Genomic DNA, 12,530 nt, shown 5'->3' with positions numbered 1-12,530 from the left:
CACTTGTGCCCATGCCTTAAGCCCAGCCAGCACTTGTGCCCATGCCTTAAGCCCAGCCTGCACTTGTGCCCATGCCTTAAGCCCAGCCTGCACTTGTGCCCATGCCCTTAAGCCCAGCCTGCACTTGTGCCCATGCCCTTAAGCCCAGCCTGCACTTGTGCCCATGCCCTTAAGCCCAGCCTGCACTTGTGCCCATGCCCTTAAGCCCAGCCTGCACTTGTGCCCATGCCCTTAAGCCCAGCCTGCACTTGTGCCCATGCCCTTAAGCCCAGCCTGCACTTGTGCCCATGCCCTTAAGCCCAGCCTGCACTTGTGCCCATGCCCTTAAGCCCAGCCTGCACTTGTGCCCATGCCCTTAAGCCCAGCCTGCACTTGTGCCCATGCCCTTAAGCCCAGCCTGCACTTGTGCCCATGCCCTTAAGCCCAGCCTGCACTTGTGCCCATGCCCTTAAGCCCAGCCTGCACTTGTGCCCATGCCCTTAAGCCCAGCCTGCACTTGTGCCCATGCCCTTAAGCCCAGCCTGCACTTGTGCCCATGCCCTTAAGCCCAGCCTGCACTTGTGCCCATGCCCTTAAGCCCAGCCTGCACTTGTGCCCATGCCCTTAAGCCCAGCCTGCACTTGTGCCCATGCCCTTAAGCCCAGCCTGCACTTGTGCCCATGCCCTTAAGCCCAGCCTGCACTGGTGCCCATGCCCTTAAGCCCAGCCTGCACTGGTGCCCATGCCCTTAAGCCCAGCTTGCACTGGTGCCCATGCCTTAAGCCCAGCCTGCACTGGTGCCCATGCCTTAAGCCCAGCCTGCACTTGTGCCCATGCCTTAAGCCCAGCCTGCACTTGTGCCCATGCCTTAAGCCCAGCCTGCACTTGTGCCCATGCCTTAAGCCCAGCCTGCACTTGTGCCCATGCCTTAAGCCCAGCCTGCACTTGTGCCCATGCCTTAAGCCCAGCCTGCACTTGTGCCCATGCCTTAAGCCCAGCCTGCACTTGTGCCCATGCCTTAAGCCCAGCCTGCACTTGTGCCCATGCCTTAATCCCAGCCTGCACTTGTGCCCATGCCTTAAGCCCAGCCTGCACTTGTGCCCATGCCTTAAGCCCAGCCTGCACTTTTGAGCCCCTTGCATGTTGGTTATGCACATAGGGCAGGCTTTACGCTCTTCGCTCTTGTCCCGTCTGAATGCGCATGCACGACTGTAATTGGGGAAGAAGGCATTACCCATTTACGGAGGACAGACAAGTAGTGCCTGGTCGCTTGGAGCATGGGGTTATGGAGAGGCTCCGCACTGTACAACAAAGGATCTAGTCCTAAATGTCCAAGTACAGAGTAGAGGGGTGAAAGCTAGCTCTTCACCCCTATGGGTGCCTAACCCTTTATGCAAAGAGTGCAAAGAGTTAGCCGTATGCCTTAAGCCTAGCCAGCACTTGTGCCCATGACTTAAGCCTAGCCAGCACTTGTGCCCATGCCTTAAGCCTAGCCAGCACTTGTGCCCATGCCTTAAGCCCAGCCAGCACTTGTGCCCATGCCTTAAGCCCAGCCAGCACCTGTGCCCATGCCTTAAGCCCAGCCAGCACTTGTGCCCATGCCTTAAGCCCAGCCTGCACTTGTGCCCATGCCCTTAAGCCCAGCCTGCACTTGTGCCCATGCCCTTAAGCCCAGCCTGCACTTGTGCCCATGCCCTTAAGCCCAGCCTGCACTTGTGCCCATGCCCTTAAGCCCAGCCTGCACTTGTGCCCATGCCCTTAAGCCCAGCCTGCACTTGTGCCCATGCCCTTAAGCCCAGCCTGCACTTGTGCCCATGCCCTTAAGCCCAGCCTGCACTTGTGCCCATGCCCTTAAGCCCAGCCTGCACTTGTGCCCATGCCCTTAAGCCCAGCCTGCACTGGTGCCCATGCCCTTAAGCCCAGCCTGCACTGGTGCCCATGCCCTTAAGCCCAGCCTGCACTGGTGCCCATGCCTTAAGCCCAGCCTGCACTGGTGCCCATGCCTTAAGCCCAGCCTGCACTTGTGCCCATGCCTTAAGCCCAGCCTGCACTTGTGCCCATGCCTTAAGCCCAGCCTGCACTTGTGCCCATGCCTTAAGCCCAGCCTGCACTTGTGCCCATGCCTTAAGCCCAGCCTGCACTTGTGCCCATGCCTTAAGCCCAGCCTGCACTTGTGCCCATGCCTTAAGCCCAGCCTGCACTTGTGCCCATGCCTTAAGCCCAGCCTGCACTTGTGCCCATGCCTTAAGCCCAGCCTGCACTTGTGCCCATGCCTTAAGCCCAGCCTGCACTTGTGCCCATGCCTTAAGCCCAGCCTGCACTTTTGAGCCCCTTGCATGTTGGTTATGCACGTAGGGCAGGCTTTACGCTCTTCGCTCTTGTCCCGTCTGAATGCGCATGCACGACTGTAATTGGGGAAGAAGGCATTACCCATTTACGGAGGACAGACAAGTAGTGCCTGGTCGCTTGGAGCATGGGGTTATGGAGAGGCTCCGCACTGTACAACAAAGGATCTAGTCCTAAATGTCCAAGTACAGAGTAGAGGGGTGAAAGCTAGCTCTTCACCCCTATGGGTGCCTAACCCTTTATGCAAAGAGTGCAAAGAGTTAGCCGTATGCCTTAAGCCTAGCCAGCACTTGTGCCCATGCCTTAAGCCTAGCCAGCACTTGTGCCCATGCCTTAAGCCTAGCCAGCACTTGTGCCCATGCCTTAAGCCCAGCCAGCACTTGTGCCCATGCCTTAAGCCCAGCCAGCACCTGTGCCCATGCCTTAAGCCCAGCCAGCACTTGTGCCCATGCCTTAAGCCCAGCCTGCACTTGTGCCCATGCCTTAAGCCCAGCCTGCACTTGTGCCCATGCCTTAAGCCCAGCCTGCACTTGTGCCCATGCCTTAAGCCCAGCCTGCACTTGTGCCCATGCCTTAAGCCCAGCCTCCACTTGTGCCCATGCCTTAAGCCCAGCCTGCACTTGTGCCCATGCCTTAAGCCCAGCCTGCACTTGTGCCTAAGCCTTAAGCCCAGCCTCCACTTGTGCCCATGCCTTAAGCCCAGCCTCCACTTGTGCCCATGCCTTAAGCCCAGCCTGCACTTGTGCCCATGCCTTAAGCCCAGCCTGCACTTGTGCCCATGCCTTAAGCCCAGCCTGCACTTGTGCCCATGCCTTAAGCCCAGCCTGCACTTGTGCCCATGCCTTAAGCCCAGCCTGCACTTGTGCCCATGCCTTAAGCCCAGCCTGCACTTGTGCCCATGCCTTAAGCCCAGCCTGCACTTGTTCCCATGCCTTAAGCCCAGCCTGCACTTGTGCCCATGCCTTAAGCCCAGCCTGCACTTGTGCCCATGCCTTAAGCCCAGCCTGCACTTCTGCCCATGCCTTAAGCCCAGCCTGCACTTGTGCCCATGCCTTAAGCCCAGCCTGCACTTGTGCCCATGCCTTAAGCCCAGCCTGCACTTGTGCCCATGCCTTAAGCCCAGCCTGCACTTGTGCCCATGCCTTAAGCCCAGCCTGCACTTGTGCCCATGCCTTAAGCCCAGCCTGCTCTTGTGCCCATGCCTTAAGCCCAGCCTGCTCTTGTGCCCATGGCTTAAGGCCAGCCTGCTCTTGGGCCCATGCCTTAAGGCCAGCCTGCTCTTGGGCCCATGCCTTAAGGCCAGCCTGCTCTTGGGCCCATGCCTTAAGCCCAGCCTGCTCTTGTGCCCATGCCTTAAGCCCAGCCTGCACTTGTGCCCATGCCTTAAGCCCAGCCTGCACTTGTGCCCATGCCTTAAGCCCAGCCTGCACTTGTGCCCATGCCTTAAGCCCAGCCTGCACTTGTGCCCATGCCTTAAGCCCAGCCTGCACTTGTGCCCATGCCTTAAGCCCAGCCTGCACTTGTGCCCATGCCTTAAGCCCAGCCTGCACTTGTGCCCATGCCTTAAGCCCAGCCTGCACTTGTGCCCATGCCTTAAGCCCAGCCTGCACTTGTGCCCATGCCTTAAGCCCAGCCTGCACTTGTGCCCATGCCTTAAGCCCAGCCTGCACTTGTGCCCATGCCTTAAGCCCAGCCTGCACTTGTGCCCATGCCTTAAGCCCAGCCTGCACTTGTGCCCATGCCTTAAGCCCAGCCTGCACTTGTGCCCATGCCTTAAGCCCAGCCTGCACTTGTGCCCATGCCTTAAGCCCAGCCTGCACTAGTGCCCATGCCTTAAGCCCAGCCTGCACTTGTGCCCATGCCTTAAGCCCAGCCTGCACTTGTGCCCATGCCTTAAGCCCAGCCTGCACTTGTGCCCATGCCTTAAGCCCAGCCTGCACTTGTGCCCATGCCTTAAGCCCAGCCTGCACTTTTGAGCCCCTTGCATGTTGGTTATGCACATAGGGCAGGCTTTACACTCTTCGCTCTTGTCCCGTCTGAATGCGCATGCACGACTGTAATTGGGGAAGAAGGCATTACCCATTTACGGAGGACAGACAAGTAGTGCCTGGTCGCTTGGAGCATGGGGTTATGGAGAGGCTCCGCACTGTACAACAAAGGATCTAGTCCTAAATGTCCAAGTACAGAGTAGAGGGGTGAAAGCTAGCTCTTCACCCCTATGGGTGCCTAACCCTTTATGCAAAGAGTGCAAAGAGTTAGCCGTATGCCTTAAGCCTAGCCAGCACTTGTGCCCATGCCTTAAGCCTAGCCAGCACTTGTGCCCATGCCTTAAGCCTAGCCAGCACTTGTGCCCATGCCTTAAGCCTAGCCAGCACTTGTGCCCATGCCTTAAGCCCAGCCTGCACTTGTGCCCATGCCTTAAGCCCAGCCTGCACTTGTGCCCATGCCTTAAGCCCAGCCTGCACTTGTGCCCATGCCTTAAGCCCAGCCTGCACTTGTGCCCATGCCTTAAGCCCAGCCTGCACTTGTGCCCATGCCTTAAGCCCAGCCTGCACTTGTGCCCATGCCTTAAGCCCAGCCTGCACTTGTGCCCATGCCTTAAGCCCAGCCTGCACTTGTGCCCATGCCTTAAGCCCAGCCTGCACTTGTGCCCATGCCTTAAGCCCAGCCTGCACTTGTGCCCATGCCTTAAGCCCAGCCTGCACTTGTGCCCATGCCTTAAGCCCAGCCTGCACTTGTGCCCATGCCTTAAGCACAGCCTCCACTTGTGCCCATGCCTTAAGCCCAGCCTCCACTTGTGCCCATGCCTTAAGCCTAGCCTGCACTTGTGCCCATGCCTTAAGCCCAGCCTGCACTTGTGCCCATGCCTTAAGCCCAGCCTGCACTTGTGCCCATGCCTTAAGCCCAGCCTGCACTTGTGCCCATGCCTTAAGCCCAGCCTGCACTTGTGCCCATGCCTTAAGCCCAGCCTGCACTTGTGCCCATGCCTTAAGCCCAGCCTGCACTTGTGCCCATGCCTTAAGCCCAGCCTGCACTTGTGCCCATGCCTTAAGCCCAGCCTGCACTTGTGCCCATGCCTTAAGCCCAGCCTGCACTTGTGCCCATGCCTTAAGCCCAGCCTGCACTTGTGCCCATGCCTTAAGCCCAGCCTGCACTTGTGCCCATGCCTTAAGCCCAGCCTGCACTTGTGCCCATGCCTTAAGCCCAGCCTGCACTTGTGCCCATGCCTTAAGCCCAGCCTGCACTTGTGCCCATGCCTTAAGCCCAGCCTGCACTTGTGCCCATGCCTTAAGCCCAGCCTCCACTTGTGCCCATGCCTTAAGCCCAGCCTCCACTTGTGCCCATGCCTTAAGCCCAGCCTGCACTTGTGCCCATGCCTTAAGCCCAGCCTGCACTTGTGCCCATGCCTTAAGCCCAGCCTGCACTTGTGCCCATGCCTTAAGCCCAGCCTGCACTTGTGCCCATGCCTTAAGCCCAGCCTGCACTTGTGCCCATGCCTTAAGCCCAGCCTGCACTTGTGCCCATGCCTTAAGCCCAGCCTGCACTTGTGCCCATGCCTTAAGCCCAGCCTGCACTTTTGAGCCCCTTGCATGTTGGTTATGCACATAGGGCAGGCTTTACGCTCTTCGCTCTTGTCCCGTCTGAATGCGCATGCACGACTGTAATTGGGGAAGAAGACATTACCCATTTACGGAGGACAGACAAGTAGTGCCTGGTCGCTTGGAGCATGGGGTTATGGAGAGGCTCCGCACTGTACAACAAAGGATCTAGTCCTAAATGTCCAAGTACAGAGTAGAGGGGTGAAAGCTAGCTCTTCACCCCTATGGGTGCCTAACCCTTTATGCAAAGAGTGCAAAGAGTTAGCCGTATGCCTTAAGCCTAGCCAGCACTTGTGCCCATGCCTTAAGCCTAGCCAGCACTTGTGCCCATGCCTTAAGCCCAGCCAGCACTTGTGCCCATGCCTTAAGCCCAGCCAGCACTTGTGCCCATGCCTTAAGCCCAGCCAGCACTTGTGCCCATGCCTTAAGCCCAGCCTGCACTTGTGCCCATGCCCTTAAGCCCAGCCTGCACTTGTGCCCATGCCCTTAAGCCCAGCCTGCACTTGTGCCCATGCCTTAAGCCCAGCCTCCACTTGTGCCCATGCCTTAAGCCCAGCCTCCACTTGTGCCCATGCCTTAAGCCCAGCCTGCACTTGTGCCCATGCCTTAAGCCCAGCCAGCACTTGTGCCCATGCCTTAAGCCCAGCCAGCACTTGTGCCCATGCCTTAAGCCCAGCCAGCACTTGTGCCCATGCCTTAAGCCCAGCCTGCACTTGTGCCCATGCCTTAAGCCCAGCCTGCACTTGTGCCCATGCCTTAAGCCCAGCCTCCACTTGTGCCCATGCCTTAAGCCCAGCCTCCACTTGTGCCCATGCCTTAAGCCCAGCCTCCACTTGTGCCCATGCCTTAAGCCCAGCCTGCACTTGTGCCCATGCCTTAAGCCCAGCCTGCACTTGTGCCCATGCCTTAAGCCCAGCCTGCACTTGTGCCCATGCCTTAAGCCCAGCCTGCACTTGTGCCCATGCCTTAAGCCCAGCCTGCACTTGTGCCCATGCCTTAAGCCCAGCCTGCACTTGTGCCCATGCCTTAAGCCCAGCCTGCACTTGTGCCCATGCCTTAAGCCCAGCCTGCACTTGTGCCCATGCCTTAAGCCCAGCCTGCACTTGTGCCCATGCCTTAAGCCCAGCCTGCACTTGTGCCCATGCCTTAAGCCCAGCCTGCACTTGTGCCCATGCCTTAAGCCCAGCCTGCACTTGTGCCCATGCCTTAAGCCCAGCCTGCACTTTTGAGCCCCTTGCATGTTGGTTATGCACATAGGGCAGGCTTTACGCTCTTCGCTCTTGTCCCGTCTGAATGCGCATGCACGACTGTAATTGGGGAAGAAGGCATTACCCATTTACGGAGGACAGACAAGTAGTGCCTGGTCGCTTGGAGCATGGGGTTATGGAGAGGCTCAGCACTGTACAACAAAGGATCTAGTCCTAAATGTCCAAGTACAGAGTAGAGGGGTGAAAGCTAGCTCTTCACCCCTATGGGTGCCTAACCCTTTATGCAAAGAGTGCAAAGAGTTAGCCGTATGCCTTAAGCCTAGCCAGCACTTGTGCCCATGCCTTAAGCCTAGCCAGCACTTGTGCCCATGCCTTAAGCCCAGCCAGCACTTGTGCCCATGCCTTAAGCCCAGCCAGCACTTGTGCCCATGCCTTAAGCCCAGCCAGCACTTGTGCCCATGCCTTAAGCCCAGCCTGCACTTGTGCCCATGCCTTAAGCCCAGCCTGCACTTGTGCCCATGCCTTAAGCCCAGCCTGCACTTGTGCCCATGCCTTAAGCCCAGCCTGCACTTGTGCCCATGCCTTAAGCCCAGCCTGCACTTGTGCCCATGCCTTAAGCCCAGCCTGCACTTGTGCCCATGCCTTAAGCCCAGCCTGCACTTGTGCCCATGCCTTAAGCCCAGCCTGCACTTGTGCCCATGCCCTTAAGCCCAGCCTGCACTTGTGCCCATGCCCTTAAGCCCAGCCTGCACTTGTGCCCATGCCCTTAAGCCCAGCCTGCACTTGTGCCCATGCCCTTAAGCCCAGCCTGCACTTGTGCCCATGCCCTTAAGCCCAGCCTGCACTTGTGCCCATGCCCTTAAGCCCAGCCTGCACTTGTGCCCATGCCCTTAAGCCCAGCCTGCACTTGTGCCCATGCCCTTAAGCCCAGCCTGCACTTGTGCCCATGCCCTTAAGCCCAGCCTGCACTTGTGCCCATGCCCTTAAGCCCAGCCTGCACTTGTGCCCATGCCCTTAAGCCCAGCCTGCACTTGTGCCCATGCCCTTAAGCCCAGCCTGCACTTGTGCCCATGCCCTTAAGCCCAGCCTGCACTTGTGCCCATGCCCTTAAGCCCAGCCTGCACTTGTGCCCATGCCCTTAAGCCCAGCCTGCACTTGTGCCCATGCCCTTAAGCCCAGCCTGCACTTGTGCCCATGCCCTTAAGCCCAGCCTGCACTTGTGCCCATGCCCTTAAGCCCAGCCTGCACTTGTGCCCATGCCCTTAAGCCCAGCCTGCACTTGTGCCCATGCCCTTAAGCCCAGCCTGCACTTGTGCCCATGCCCTTAAGCCCAGCCTGCACTTGTGCCCATGCCCTTAAGCCCAGCCTGCACTTGTGCCCATGCCCTTAAGCCCAGCCTGCACTTGTGCCCATGCCCTTAAGCCCAGCCTGCACTTGTGCCCATGCCCTTAAGCCCAGCCTGCACTTGTGCCCATGCCCTTAAGCCCAGCCTGCACTTGTGCCCATGCCCTTAAGCCCAGCCTGCACTTGTGCCCATGCCCTTAAGCCCAGCCTGCACTTGTGCCCATGCCCTTAAGCCCAGCCTGCACTTGTGCCCATGCCCTTAAGCCCAGCCTGCACTTGTGCCCATGCCCTTAAGCCCAGCCTGCACTTGTGCCCATGCCCTTAAGCCCAGCCTGCACTTGTGCCCATGCCCTTAAGCCCAGCCTGCACTTGTGCCCATGCCCTTAAGCCCAGCCTGCACTTGTGCCCATGCCCTTAAGCCCAGCCTGCACTTGTGCCCATGCCCTTAAGCCCAGCCTGCACTTGTGCCCATGCCCTTAAGCCCAGCCTGCACTTGTGCCCATGCCCTTAAGCCCAGCCTGCACTTGTGCCCATGCCCTTAAGCCCAGCCTGCACTTGTGCCCATGCCCTTAAGCCCAGCCTGCACTTGTGCCCATGCCCTTAAGCCCAGCCTGCACTTGTGCCCATGCCCTTAAGCCCAGCCTGCACTTGTGCCCATGCCCTTAAGCCCAGCCTGCACTTGTGCCCATGCCCTTAAGCCCAGCCTGCACTTGTGCCCATGCCCTTAAGCCCAGCCTGCACTTGTGCCCATGCCCTTAAGCCCAGCCTGCACTTGTGCCCATGCCCTTAAGCCCAGCCTGCACTTGTGCCCATGCCCTTAAGCCCAGCCTGCACTTGTGCCCATGCCCTTAAGCCCAGCCTGCACTTGTGCCCATGCCCTTAAGCCCAGCCTGCACTTGTGCCCATGCCCTTAAGCCCAGCCTGCACTTGTGCCCATGCCCTTAAGCCCAGCCTGCACTTGTGCCCATGCCCTTAAGCCCAGCCTGCACTTGTGCCCATGCCCTTAAGCCCAGCCTGCACTTGTGCCCATGCCCTTAAGCCCAGCCTGCACTTGTGCCCATGCCCTTAAGCCCAGCCTGCACTGGTGCCCATGCCCTTAAGCCCAGCCTGCACTTGTGCCCATGCCCTTAAGCCCAGCCTGCACTTGTGCCCATGCCCTTAAGCCCAGCCTGCACTGGTGCCCATGCCCTTAAGCCCAGCCTGCACTGGTGCCCATGCCCTTAAGCCCAGCCTGCACTGGTGCCCATGCCCTTAAGCCCAGCCTGCACTGGTGCCCATGCCCTTAAGCCCAGCCTGCACTGGTGCCCATGCCCTTAAGCCCAGCCTGCACTGGTGCCCATGCCCTTAAGCCCAGCCTGCACTGGTGCCCATGCCCTTAAGCCCAGCCTGCACTGGTGCCCATGCCCTTAAGCCCAGCCTGCACTGGTGCCCATGCCCTTAAGCCCAGCCTGCACTGGTGCCCATGCCCTTAAGCCCAGCCTGCACTGGTGCCCATGCCCTTAAGCCCAGCCTGCACTGGTGCCCATGCCCTTAAGCCCAGCCTGCACTGGTGCCCATGCCTTAAGCCCAGCCTGCACTGGTGCCCATGCCTTAAGCCCAGCCTGCACTTGTGCCCATGCCTTAAGCCCAGCCTGCACTTGTGCCCATGCCTTAAGCCCAGCCTGCACTTGTGCCCATTCCTTAAGCCCAGCCTGCACTTGTGCCCATGCCTTAAGCCCAGCCTGCACTTTTGAGCCCCTTGCATGTTGGTTATGCACATAGGGCAGGCTTTACGCTCTTCGCTCTTGTCCCGTCTGAATGCGCATGCACGACTGTAATTGGGGAAGAAGGCATTACCCATTTACGGAGGACAGACAAGTAGTGCCTGGTCGCTTGGAGCATGAGGTTATGGAGAGGCTCCGCACTGTACAACAAAGGATCTAGTCCTAAATGTCCAAGTACAGAGTAGAGGGGTGAAAGCTAGCTCTTCACCCCTATGGGTGCCTAACCCTTTATGCAAAGAGTGCAAAGAGTTAGCCGTATGCCTTAAGCCTAGCCAGCACTTGTGCCCATGCCTTAAGCCTAGCCAGCACTTGTGCCCATGCCTTAAGCCTAGCCAGCACTTGTGCCCATGCCTTAAGCCCAGCCAGCACTTGTGCCCATGCCTTAAGCCCAGCCAGCACTTGTGCCCATGCCTTAAGCCCAGCCTGCACTTGTGCCCATGCCTTAAGCCCAGCCTGCACTTGTGCCCATGCCTTAAGCCCAGCCTGCACTTGTGCCCATGCCTTAAGCCCAGCCTGCACTTGTGCCCATGCCTTAAGCCCAGCCTGCACTTGTGCCCATGCCTTAAGCCCAGCCTGCACTTGTGCCCATGCCTTAAGCCCAGCCTGCACTTGTGCCCATGCCTTAAGCCCAGCCTCCACTTGTGCCCATGCCTTAAGCCCAGCCTCCACTTGTGCCCATGCCTTAAGCCCAGCCTCCACTTGTGCCCATGCCTTAAGCCCAGCCTGCACTTGTGCCCATGCCTTAAGCCCAGCCTGCACTTGTGCCCATGCCTTAAGCCCAGCCTGCACTTGTGCCCGTGCCTTAAGCCCAGCCTGCACTTGTGCCCGTGCCTTAAGCCCAGCCTGCACTTGTGCCCGTGCCTTAAGCCCAGCCTGCACTTGTGCCCATGCCTTAAGCCCAGCCTGCACTTGTGCCCGTGCCTTAAGCCCAGCCTGCACTTGTGCCCGTGCCTTAAGCCCAGCCTGCACTTGTGCCCATGCCTTAAGCCCAGCCTGCACTTGTGCCCATGCCTTAAGCCCAGCCTGCACTTGTGCCCATGCCTTAAGCCCAGCCTGCACTTGTGCCCATGCCATAAGCCCAGCCTGCACTTGTGCCCATGCCTTAAGCCCAGCCTGCACTTGTGCCCATGCCTTAAGCCCAGCCTGCACTTGTGCCCATGCCTTAAGCCCAGCCTCCACTTGTGCCCATGCCTTAAGCCCAGCCTGCACTTGTGCCCATGCCTTAAGCCCAGCCTGCACTTGTGCCCATGCCTTAAGCCCAGCCTGCACTTGTGCCCATGCCTTAAGCCCAGCCTGCACTTGTGCCCATGCCTTAAGCCCAGCCTGCACTTGTGCCCATGCCTTAAGCCCAGCCTGCACTTGTGCCCATGCCTTAAGCCCAGCCTGCACTTTTGAGCCCCTTGCATGTTGGTTATGCACATAGGGCAGGCTTTACGCTCTTCGCTCTTGTCCCGTCTGAATGCGCATGCACGACTGTAATTGGGGAAGAAGGCATTACCCATTTACGGAGGACAGACAAGTAGTGCCTGGTCGCTTGGAGCATGGGGTTATGGAGAGGCTCCGCACTGTACAACAAAGGATCTAGTCCTAAATGTCCAAGTACAGAGTAGAGGGGTGAAAGCTAGCTCTTCACCCCTATGGGTGCCTAACACTTTATGCAAAGAGTGCAAAGAGTTAGCCGTATGCCTTAAGCCTAGCCAGCACTTGTGCCCATGCCTTAAGCCCAGCCTGCACTTGTGCCCATGCCTTAAGCCTAGCCAGCACTTGTGCCCATGCCTTAAGCCCAGCCAGCACTTGTGCCCATGCCTTAAGCCCAGCCAGCACTTGTGCCCATGCCTTAAGCCCAGCCTGCACTTGTGCCCATGCCTTAAGCCTAGCCAGCACTTGTGCCCATGCCTTAAGCCCAGCCTGCACTTGTGCCCATGCCTTAAGCCCAGCCTGCACTTGTGCCCATGCCTTAAGCCCAGCCTGCACTTGTGCCCATGCCTTAAGCCCAGCCTGCACTTGTGCCCATGCCTTAAGCCCAGCCTGCACTTGTGCCCAAGCCTTAAGCCCAGCCTGCACTTGTGCCCATGCCTTAAGCCCAGCCTGCACTTGTGCCCATGCCTTAAGCCCAGCCTGCACTTGTGCCCATGCCTTAAGCCCAGCCTGCACTTGTGCCCAAGCCTTAAGCCCAGCCTGCACTTGTGCCCATGCCTTAAGCCCAGCCTGCACTTGTGCCCATGCCTTAAGCCCAGCCTGCACTTGTGCCCATGCCTTAAGCCCAGCCTGCACTTGTGCCCATGCCCTTA

The sequence above is a fragment of the Ranitomeya variabilis genome, chromosome 2, assembly GCF_051348905.1.
Source record: "Ranitomeya variabilis isolate aRanVar5 chromosome 2, aRanVar5.hap1, whole genome shotgun sequence".
In the NCBI taxonomy this organism is placed as follows: Eukaryota; Metazoa; Chordata; class Amphibia; order Anura; family Dendrobatidae; genus Ranitomeya; species Ranitomeya variabilis.
The sequence above is the reverse complement of the archived record's forward strand: the minus strand, read 5'-3'. Positions refer to the sequence as shown.